This window comes from Rhinatrema bivittatum, chromosome 2, assembly GCF_901001135.1.
Source record: "Rhinatrema bivittatum chromosome 2, aRhiBiv1.1, whole genome shotgun sequence".
Taxonomy (NCBI): domain Eukaryota; kingdom Metazoa; phylum Chordata; class Amphibia; order Gymnophiona; family Rhinatrematidae; genus Rhinatrema; species Rhinatrema bivittatum.
Window position 1 is genome coordinate 331,443,893 of NC_042616.1, and position 9,271 is coordinate 331,453,163.

Below are 9,271 nucleotides of genomic sequence, written 5' to 3' on the forward strand. Positions count from 1 at the left end.
GGCAGATTTTTAAAATTTTTTTTTTTTTTTTTTTTTTTTTTTTTTTTTTTACTTTAAAAAAAGGACAGAAAAGCAGTTTTTTTTTCAGCTTTTCTGTACTTTTTTCAGTGCACTCAGCTATTAACGCCTGCTCCAGGCAGGCGTTAATATCTGAGCGATAACTGTGTGTCTGAGACGCAAATTTATTATTTTGCATTTGGAGTGAATGAGTGATAGCCTCATTCACATTCATTTGCATGTGATGAGCGCTAACTCATTCACTCCACGTTGGACACACGTTAAATAGACGCTAATCTCCCTGTTGCATTAGAAGGTGGATTAGCGCCTATTTAACCCGCGCCCGACAGCGGGTTAAATAGTGCGCTCGGCTGAGCGCACTGTATTGCATCAGCCCCTGAGCATGCTCAGCATGTAACTATCCGCATGTCTAAGTGAGGTCCCCCTTCAGTCTTTTTTTTTTTTTTTTTCCCATGATGTAGTTGTCTCGCAGTTTTGCAGCTCAGCTTCACAAGTGATTTTTTTCTTGTTAATTCTAACAAATTTTCTCCCGCTTAAATGTCGGGTCCCCCTTCTCCAGACGGTGTACCTTCCTCAGTGTGGTAGATTCAATTTTTCTAACCTTCTCTGCGGTCGATTCCCGACGTGTTGCTTCTCAGTGGCCCTTGGTCATCGACCGCTCGCCAGCTGTTTTTTCATGGTGTCCGTTTTTTGTCAGTGCCCCCAGTGCCCACGGACCGTGTCCATCACGGATCCATGTGAGGTTTGTATCCTCTGCCTGGGGGAGTCGCACCAGATGACCCATAAGGGCCGTCGTGCTCAGCTCGATAAAATGTAGAAACCTTTTGGTCCCGAAAAGTCTGCTCCATCTATACCCGCGTCGGAGTCATCGACGCCCGGGGGGGTCGAGGGGAACCACTCAATATATGCTGTCCCTCTCTACACCCCTGGCGGCATCGTCCAGGGACCGAGGAGATGGTGACCACTCCATGGTGTCACCGCTTTGAAGAATGTTGGGATCCTCAGCCTCAGTACCAGGGAAAGACCAGGCTGAGCACCATGGGAGATCCCGGAAACACCAAAACTGTTTGCCGTCAATGCATGGCGCCCGGTACCGGTATGGCACCGGCGACTGCAGTGCTGCAAACCGAAGCAACCCTGTGGTGAGGAGGTCCCACCCTCCGACAGACCCGGGAGTTCCAGGCATTTCTTACCAGTGCCGGGCACCGTGCCTCCAAGGAGGCTCCGGTGATGCCTCATCCTCCTCCAGCAGTCCTGTCCTCAACGGACTTCCAGGAGGAGTTGGACCACAGGGTGCAGTACGATGCTCCAAGCTCTATGGAGCATTGAACCGCCCTGCCACCAGCCCCCATACTGGTGCTGGGGCCCACACTGTCTATCTTGGTGCCCCTGCTCGAGCGTCTGGATGTCCTACTTGATGCCCTTCCAATGCAACCGGTACTCGAGAGACCTTCGGTTCCCCAGCAACAACCAGTACCCTCCTCGACAGCGATCCCCATCATTGGATCCTCCAAGGAGGAAGATATGCACCGACCACCGGCACTGTCCAGTGCCATGGACCCGAGTCCTCAGTTCCCTGAGTCCTTGCCCAGGTCTTCCGGCATCTGGAGACCTCTGGTGTCCCCACTGCCACCAGGGCCATCTGTTCCCTCAGTACCTTCGGTGCCCTCGTGATCCTCTGTGCCCAGGCCTCACCACACAGGTCCCACTTGGATCTAAGCGAGGAGAAGGGTCCATATGAGCCATAGGGAGATGACTCTTCAGAGTCTTCCTCTGAGGTCTCTGATGACCCCCTCTCGGAACCTTCACCACCGGAGGAAAGGAGTTGGCACTATCTCCTTCGAGGCATCAACAAATTGGAGGACTTCCAACATTTTATATCGTGCATCCTCCTTCACGGGTTTTGTAAGGGCCATGGCCAAGGCCATCCCCTTCCAGCATCTCGCGGAGGAGGATGCACGATATAAAATGTTGGAAGTCCTCCAATTTGTTGATACCTCGAAGGAGATAGTGGCAGTTCCTATCCACATTTTTAAGTGCTTTCTCCTTCGGATGTGGGAACACCCAATATCCATTTCTCCAGTAAATAGGAAGGCAGACACTACCTACCTGGTTCAGCAGGCCTTGGGTTTTGAGAGACCCCATCTCCCTCACTAGTCTGTGGTAGTGGAGCCAGTTCTCAAAAAGGCTGGATGCCTTGGGTAGGAAGGTCTTTCAGGGTGCCATGCTCATCGCCCATGTTGTCTCTTATCAGTTGTACATAACCCAATACAATCGGAACCTGTGGAAACAAGTCCAGGAACTTGCAGAACGCCTGTCACAGAAGCAGCAGGAGTCGTTCTCAGTTATCACACAACAAGGTCTTGAAGCCGGAAAATACGAGGTGAGATCCATCTACGATGTCTTTGAAACAGCAGCCAGGGTGGCTACCGTGCCCGTAGGATGGCCTGGCTCCGTGCTTCTGACCTTCGGCCAGCGGTCCAAGAGAAGTTGGCTGACCACCTCTGTACAGGAGAGAATCTCTTTGAGAACAAGGTCAGGGATGCGGTGGCTCAATTGAAGGATCACCATGAAACCCTTCAACAGCTATCTGCTAGTGCTTCGAACCTGCCGTCCTTTTGTCAGGAAGTCTTCCCGACCAAGTTCCAGGAAGTCCTTCTATTGGCAACGGAAATATTATCCCCCTGCCTCCCGGTCTCGCATGTCCCATGCTAGCTCCAGGGGCTGCTGCTGTCAGTGGCGAACTCCTAGACCCCAGCTGACCCCCCGAACAGGCCCCGGCTACAGGGTTTTGACTGGAGGCGAGGGAGCATGAGTCAGTGTGTCGTACCCCTGGCACTCGATCCTCCAGTGGGAGGCAGATTTCTTTGCTTCACCCATCACTGATCGATCATCACTTCGGACCGATGGGTCCTCACATAGTTTGTCAGGGGTATCGACTAAACTTCAGAGAAATCCCAGAGGACTCTCCCCAAGACCATCATGGGGTTCGTCCACCCAGCAGGACATACTTCTGACAGAGCTCTTCACCCTCCTAATGACAAGAGTGGTAGAACCCGTTCCCCGTCATCAGCAGGGTCGAGGATTTTATTCGAGGTATTTTCTGATACCAAAGAGAACTGGAGGCTTACGCCCCATTCTTGATCTCAGGGCATTGAACAAATTCCTCTGAAGAGAGAAGTTCAAAATGATTTCTCTGGGTACTCTGATCCCCCCCTAATCCGGCAAGGGGACTGGCTGTGCTTCCTTGATCTCAAGGACGTCTACGCCCACATTGCCATCTTCTCCAGACACAGGAAGTATCTTCGCTTTGTGATGGGGCAAGCTCACTACCAGTACAGAGTGCTGCCATTTGGTTTGGCCTCAACCCCTCATGTCTTCACCAAGTGCCTGGGAGTGGTGGCAGCGCATCTCAAGATGCCGTGCGGTGCACGTCTTTCCTTATCTAGATGACTGGCTAGTCAAATCGATTCCCGCACAGGAGTGCTGAGCGCTTTGGCCCTGATGATGCATGCACTGCAATTTCTGGGTTTTGTTATCAACTACCCGAAGTCCCACCTCTGTCCGTCCCAGCTGGACTTCATAGGAGCCAGGCTGGACATGGCTCAGGCAAAAGCATTCTTGCCCTGCGATCAGGCCCTTGCCCTATCCTTGCTGGCAAGCTTGGTGCACAGCAGTCACTGCATAAGTGCCCCTCTACTGCTTTGCTTGTTGGGCTGCATGGCAGCTTCTGTCCATGTTACCAAATTAGCTCACTACTGCATACGCAGAGCGCAATGGACATTGCAGTCGCAGTGGCAGCAGGCATCCCAGGACCCCGAGGCCCATGTCTCCATCACGCAACCTTTGAAGGTCTCTCTGTCCTGATGGGAGAATCTCTCCAATCTGGACCAGGGGATCCCCTTCTAGGCTGCCTTGCCTCAAGTAGTGCTTACTACTGATGCCTCTCCTCAGGGCTGGAGGGCCCATGTGGACAACTTCCACACACAGAGGGTCTCTGGACTGCTCAGGAAGCTCTGTGGCAGATAAACATTTTGGAGCTTCAAGTGATTTGTTACCCTTTTTGGGCATTCCGAGACCATTTGTCCAACAAAGCAGTCCTGATTCGAACGGACAATGAGGCTGTGATGTGGTACATCACCAAGCAAAGAGTCACAGGGTCGTTCCTCCTCTGTCAGGCGGCAGTGCAGATCTGATCTTGGGCTCTGTTGCAGGGGATGGCTTTTTGAGCAACGTAGCTGCCCAGGATGCTGAAAGTGCTGACAGACCGTCTGAGCTGCTCTTTTCAGCCACACAAGTGGTCTCTGAACCCAAAGGTGGCAGCCCGAATTTTCCATCTGTGAGGAACTCCAGATGTGGACCTCTTCACCTCTACGTACAACTGCAAGGTGAGCAATTTTTGCTCCCTGTTCAGAACGGACGGCCGTCCACCCTCTGACACCTTCACCTTTCATTGGGGCACGGGTCTTCTGTAAGCATAGCCTCCTCTTCCGCTCCTCCTGAAGACTCTCCTAAAGCCCAGCAGGACCGGGGAACGGGGGACCATGATCCTTGTGGCGCCCTACAGACCCAGGCAGGTCTGGTTCCTTCTCCTTCAGCACCTGTTGATCAGGGATCCCATCAGCCTGGGGATTGCGCCTGATCTGATAACACAGAATCGGGGCACTCTGCGCCATCTGAACCAGTTGGCCTGGATGTTGAGCGCCTAGTCCTTCAGCCCCTGGACCTCTTGGATAATGGCTCACAGGTGCTGGTGGCTTCCAGAAAGCCTTCTGCCAGGAAGTCTTACAGGTTGAAGTGAAAGAGTTTCTGTTTGGTGTGAGAGGTATGGATTGGATCCATTTACGTGCCCACTTCCAAGATTCCTGGACTACTTGTGGCACCTTTCTGAGGCCTGGCTTAAAATCACCTCGGTCAGGGTTCATCTGAGTGCAGTTAGTGCTTACCATCGGGGTGTCGCTGGTGCACCCATCTCAGTTTAGCCTATAGTAGGTCACTTTATGTGGGGCCTGCTTCAGCTAAAGCTCCCTGTGGTGTCCTGGGATCTTAACGTTGTGTTAGCACGGCTCATGCATCCTCCTTTTGAGCCTATGCGTACCTGTCAGTTGAAATTCCTCAGCTGGAAGGTCCTGTTCCTGGTGGCCGTTACTTCGGCTCGTAGGGTAAGCAAGCTTTAGGCCTTGGTTACGTACCTGCCTACACAAAATTCTTTCATGATTGTGTGGTCCTGCATAGGCATCCTAAGTTACTGCTAAAGGTCGTGACTGATTTTCACATCAATCAGTCCATTGTGTTGCCCACCTTTTTTCCGAGGCCTCATTCCCAAGGAGGGGAACGGGCTCTACATACTTTGAATTGCAAAAGGGTTCTGGTCTTCTATTTAGAACGCTCATCAGGCCGTAGGCAGTCCACCCAACTGTTCATATCTTTTTGGCAAGAACAGAACTGGGTTGCAATGGGCAAACAGACCTTATCGAACTGGCTAGCATACTGCATCTCATTCTGCTATATACAATCAGGTCTGCATCTAGGCGGCAGAGTTAAAGCTGCCTGTGAGGACTATGGCAGCATTGGTGGCCCACTTATGGGCGGTCCCTGTCATTGAAATCTGTAGGACTGCAAAGTGGAGCCCCCTTCACACATTCGCTGTCCATTACTGCTTGGACAATAATGGTTGACAAGACTAGATACAGCCAGTCTGTCCTATGCAATCTCTTCCAGATTTAAACCCAACGCTTCCTACCAGAATCCCCTGGAAGATGAACCCAGGCTGTTTCCCCACCGCCTAACAGTACCTCACTGGTGTTTGTGCCCGTTGGCTCCTTATTCGGTACCTGTTGGTCCAGGTTGTTGCCAGGAACAGCTTGGAGCTTGGTATTCACCCATCTGTGAAGACTACCATCCTGCTTGTCCTAGGAAAAAGCGCAGTTGCTTACCTGTAACAGGTGTTAGTCCTCAGGAAATTCACCCACCTCCCCGCGGAGTTAGGTTGTCATGTATTTCGTTTGGTTTTTTTTTTTTCGCTCGTACCTTTTCTCTATATTACGAGGCTGAAGCGGGACCTCGCGTGGACACGAGATAGTGGCATGCTGGACACACACTGGGGTAGATTTTAAATACTTGCGCGAACAAAAGTACGCTGGATTTTATAAGATACGCGCGTAGCCGCGCGTATCTTATAAAATCCGGGGTCGGCGCGCGCAAGGGGGTGCACATTTGTGCAATCTGCGCGCACCGAGCCCAGCGCGTGCTGCCTGTTCCCTCCGAGGCCGCTCCGATTTCGGAGCGGCCTCGGAGGGAACTTTCCTTCGCCCTCCCCCCACCTTCCCCTCCCTTCCCCTACCTAACCCACACCCCCGGCCCTATCTAAACCCCCCTCCTACCTTTGTCGGCAGCCCCGCTCCGTCCTCCGGTCCCGGGGGCTGGTCCGGAGGCCTCGACTACGCCCCGGGCCGGCGCCATGCCCCCGGACCCGCCCCCGAAACGCCGCCGGACACGCCCCCTCCCACCCCTTTTCGAAAGCCCCGGGACTTACGCGTGCCGGCGGCCTATGCAAAATAGGCGCGCGCGGGCCTTTTAAAATCCGCCCCTCAGTGTGCCAGTCAAAGCTTCTAGAAACTTTAACAAAGATTTTCCATGTCGGCTCCATCTAATGATATCACCCATCTGTGAGGACTAACATCCTGCTGTCCTAGGAGAACACCTGTTACAGGTAAGCAACTGTGCTTTCTCTGAAGCGAGCATCAAGGTACAATTGGTCTGTAGTTTTAGGTGGCGGCATTAACCTTACACCTAGAACTGCAATGGATGGGGCATTTGTCTCCTTTATTTCCCCCCACCCCTGTTTTTATTTCTTTTTTTTATTTTTGTTTCAGTTGGGCTCATTCTTGGTTTTACAATGTTTGGATATGAACAGTCAAATCATATGAAAAATATGATTTAAAATGGTCATAAAATTACCACAGATAATGTAGAAATATATAGCGAGAGTAAGTTGGGGACCTTGATTTTTAGTATGAATTTCAATAGAATAAAAAAAAAAATCAATGGAAAGAAATGACTTGCCTACTGATTTTCCTCCTGTTTAAGTCATTTTCCTCTGATTATTATTTTTTTGTTATAACATTTAAATTCCTCAGGAAAATAAAATAAAAACTGAAAATGTAAATTTAATGGGCCAGCTCAGTGGCAGCCCTGTGCTCTGCCATGCAGAAGGCCCCATCTCCCCCCTAGTTTGATCAAAGACCCCAGAGAGGAGGGAGTTGTGGTCATTGTTCAAAGGCAGTGCCTAGGAGCCAGATTCAGGGCCTGCGATTGCAGAGTTCCAGAAGGAGCTCTGGTGCATGGCCTCCTCCCGCTAAATGCCGTCACTGTGATGGCCAGACAACATATACTGAAACTGGGGGTGGTTCGAAGACAGGAGAAAAATCTCCAGCTCATTGTGAGTTAAGGCTCAAAGTGCCAGGATTCCAGCCCTGGTTCTGACTGAGCTGGAAGCCCAGACGAGCAGGTAGAAACTGCTGGGGTGAAAAAAAAATATCTATCTGGGAGATTTGCCCTTTGAATTGTACTTAGTATGATTTGCATTGCTAGGACCTTGCATGCCTTGAATGTGTTTGGTTCAACTTAAGCATCTGTTGTAATCTGACAGAACCAACCTATATACTGTGCAGGATTCCCTGTTTGCATGTGAGTCCTCTACTGGAATGAGCCTAAGATCTTTTTATTTTTATAAATGAACAAATATGCTATGGGTTTTGGTTTAACAATCTAAAGCAGAATGATAAATCCTGCAGACCACAAAACTGCACCATTACCAATTACCATAGCTTTATTATTATAGGATGTTTCTGTGATGTACATATTTATGATAATAACAATGGCTTTGGTTTGTCTTTGTTCTGTCCTTTTCAATATGTTCAAAAATATAATTATATTAAATTGTGCTCCCTGCCCCCCAACAAAACAACATTTAATGTAATAAACACTGCGGTTATATTTCTTAAGTATCAACAGTCTAAGACTTGAATATATATAATTACCAGAGCCAGTAGCCCAGACTGAACCTTCTGGCTTTTGAGAGCCCTGAAGAGAACAAAAGAGTTGTCAGATTTTTTTTTTTTTTTTTTATAGTTTCTGTCCCCTCTATGCTGGTATTTTCTACAAGACTGGCTAACTATCCAGGTTCTTCTTAGGTTTCTCACACACCATTCACTCTCTTGTCTTGGGTCAGATTTACAGTGCAGCTTCAAAATGAGTGCCTGCCTTTATGATTATCTTGTTTTTCTTGCCCTCCCACTATTTCTTAGGAGCTTGCTTTAGGCTGCACAGTGGTGGTTGTAGTGGGGTTTCTTTTCATTTCCTGGCTTGAAACTAGCTCTACTAATTCAGCAACACAGGCAAGCTGCAACCATTCCCTCTTTTGAGGAATCACAGTAGAGGGACTGCTTGGGTACATCCAGGCACTGAAACATTCTTTTGGCCTGGAAAAACAGGATTAATTGGTACAAGGAGCCTGACCAGTGCAATCATACTGAATTTGGGTAGTGGATAATCGCCTGAATGAACAGAGAAAAATCTAGCAGATGTTCACTATGAAGGAGGGTATGCAATAATCTCAAAGTCATTAGCAGTGTTTGGGACACATGCCTGCAGATAAGGAAGCGAGACAGCAATAATATTGATGAGGTTTATGAATGTTCCTTGGTTGGATTACCTAATGCCTCTGGCAGGGGTTTTAAGAACAAACACAGGCAAAATAACCCTCAGAATCCTGCCAGCCCCTCAAGTTGGGCACTATGTTATGCAGCCGTCCTCTGCTGCATGGATTGGGCATGTGTCTCGCTTTAGGGATCATGAAGGTGTTGAATAGGACTCATGTTTGGTAAGGAACCCAGAGTAGCTGCAAGAAAGTATTCCCTACTGTGGCCAAGACATAAATTGCATATAATTAAGGACCTGTGTTTTCAGTTTTTATTTTATTTTGCCTGGAAATTTCACAGTTTTATAACAAACGTCAGTGAAAAAAATGACAACACAGGAGAAAAATAAGCAGCAGTTATTTTTCCACCAATTTCTCTTTTATTATAACTGTGAAATTTCCAGGCAAAATAAAATAAAAACTGAAAATGAAAGTCCCTACATGTAGTGAAGGGATGGCCAACTCCAGTCCTTGAGAGCCGGATAATTTAAATCATCTCATGCATATTCATTGTGGATATCCTGAAAACCTGGCCTGTTTCTGGCTCTTGAA